The sequence below is a fragment of the Erythrolamprus reginae genome, chromosome 2 (assembly GCF_031021105.1).
Source record: "Erythrolamprus reginae isolate rEryReg1 chromosome 2, rEryReg1.hap1, whole genome shotgun sequence".
NCBI classification, from domain to species: domain Eukaryota; kingdom Metazoa; phylum Chordata; class Lepidosauria; order Squamata; family Dipsadidae; genus Erythrolamprus; species Erythrolamprus reginae.
The window spans coordinates 211,122,660-211,125,170 of NC_091951.1; positions in this window are offsets into that span (position 1 = coordinate 211,122,660).

Here is a 2,511-nt window from a genome sequence, read left to right on the forward strand (position 1 = left end):
GGTAGACTGGTGACTTCCATTCAGTTTAGTTCTCAAAATGCATTAATCAAATTCAGAACTCTGTACTCTCAAATGTCTTTTGCCCAACCTTTTACTGCTGGAGTTTCTCTAGGAAACAATAATAAAGTAGATCCTACAAATTGGACAAATGTATCAGGTATGTTAAATTATGGCATTACTATTTCAATAGCAATATAGCAAATCAATAAATGTATTTATAAAGAGAAAAGTTTCTTTGAAAATAAATGTTTTTTAAAAGCTGAATAACAGCCAATTTTGGGGGGCAGGGGGGATCAGATAAGGGATTACAGCTTTACTATCTGTTTTCAAAAAGCACAAGTGCCTGAAATAAACAAGTCCTCTGCAGAAGAAGCCTTCTTATCAACCCTAAACAACTTTCTGTTTGTAGTTCCTCCTTTTCGCCTTCAGCTTTACATCTCCCCACCTAACACAGGCTGCACATTCACTACTAGCCACTGGTCTCATCAAAAGACAAAAAAATGCAAAGAGAAATAATTTCCAAATTGATTCAGAATAAAAAGGAATTAAATCTGTTGGTTTTCCTATTTTCTACTCTATGCTACCCATGCCATCAGAAATCTGTCTGTCTGTCTGTCTGTCTGTCTGTCTGTCTGTCTGTCTGTCTATCTATCCATCCATCCATCCATCCATCCATCCATCCATCCATCCATCCATCCATCCATCCATCTATCTATGTTGGAAGATACATTGTAGGTCATCTAGTCCAACCACCTCGCTCAAGCAAGAGTTCCTATACTATTTGAGACGGGTAGCAGTCCAATCTCCCCTTGAAGGTCGCAAGTGTTGGGGTTATCACAACCTCCACTGGCAAGCTGTTCCACTGATTGATCACTCTCAACATCAGAAAGATTTTCCTCATTTCCAGGTTGAATTTCTCCTTGGTCAGCTTCCAACCATTATTCCTTGTCTGGCTTTCTAGTGCCAATAATCCCCTGGAGGTGCCCAGTTGAATCCCCAAAGAAAGGTCTTTTCCCTTGCAGCATTAAGAAGAGTCAGAGGGTATAATAAAACCCTACATGACATCGGACCAGATTACCTCCGGGACCGCCTTCTGCTGCATGAGTTCCAGCAACCAGTTAGGTCCCACAGAATCGGCCTTCTCCAGGTCCCGTCAACTAGACAATGGTGGGATCTAGGAGAAGAGCCTTCTCTGTGGGGGGGGGGCAGCCCTCTGGAATCAGCTCCCCCCAGAGATTCGCACTGCCCCCACCCTCCTCGCTTTCCGTAAAAGTTTAAAGACCTATCTATGCCACCAGGCTTGGGGCCATTAGACTCTAGGCCCCTGGCCGATGAATATAGTATGTCTTGCGGTGTGAATGGGAATGAATGATTTTAAATGTTATTAGAATTTTAAAAGTTTTTAGCTATATTAATTGATTTTTTTAGATATGTATATTATATATTGTTTGATATGTTGTGAGCCACCCCAAGTCCTCAGAGAGGGGTGGCATACAAATCCAATAAATAAATAATCTGTATCATGTCTTTATTCCCTAGTCTTGGCTAGAGATATGGTTTTTTTCCTCTGCAAATCCAGAAAATTCCTTTTAAACTTATAGAGATGATTGGATGATTTGAAAGAGGATACTAGATCACACTTGAAATATGGTATCCATTGTTGGTTGTCTCAATATAAAAAAAGATGTTGGGACTCTAGCAAGGGTGTAGAGAAGAGCAACAAAGATGATTAAGGGGCTGGAGGTGAAAAGATATAAAAGATGGCTGTGGGAATTGGGTCTGTCTAGTTTAATGAAAAGAAGGACTAGGGGTGATGTGATAGTAGTGTTCCAATATTTCAGGGGTTGCCTCAAAGAAGAGGGAATCAAGCTATTCTCCGAAGTACCTGAAGGCAGGACAAGAAGCAATGGATGGAAACAACCTAGAAATAAGGAGAAATTTCCTGATATAACAATTAGTCTCAAATGGCTTGTGCAGGGGGTTGGACTAGAGGACCTCCAGTATCCCTTCCAACTCTATTGTTCTATTCTGTTAGTCTTTCTATGATGCCATCAAGTCCAAAAACAAATAGAATCTTCTGCCACAGGTAGCAAGTTGGTTTAGAACGGGGTAGGCAAAATTGGCTCTTCTATGATTTGTGGACTTCAATTCCCAGAATTCCTGAGCCAATCATGCTAGCTCAGGAATTCTGGGAGTTGAAGTCCACATGTCACAGAAGAGCCAACTTTGCCTACCCCTGGTTTAGAAGACCTCCAAGGGCTCTCCCCAACCTATTATTCTATGTTCTATTCCCACAGCCACTGGAAGACATAAATCAGAGGGCACAAGCTTCAGTAGCCAACTTCCTACAATTTAAAGCCAAATCCAAATACATCACAATTGTGTTTTAGTGCAATGTGGGGATCCCAAATAATGACTATATGCCACATAAACAATTAAAGGTTCTATTCCTGTGAATTCCTGGACTTGGGAACTCCTGCCTGACATTAACATAATCTTTATGGCAATTTG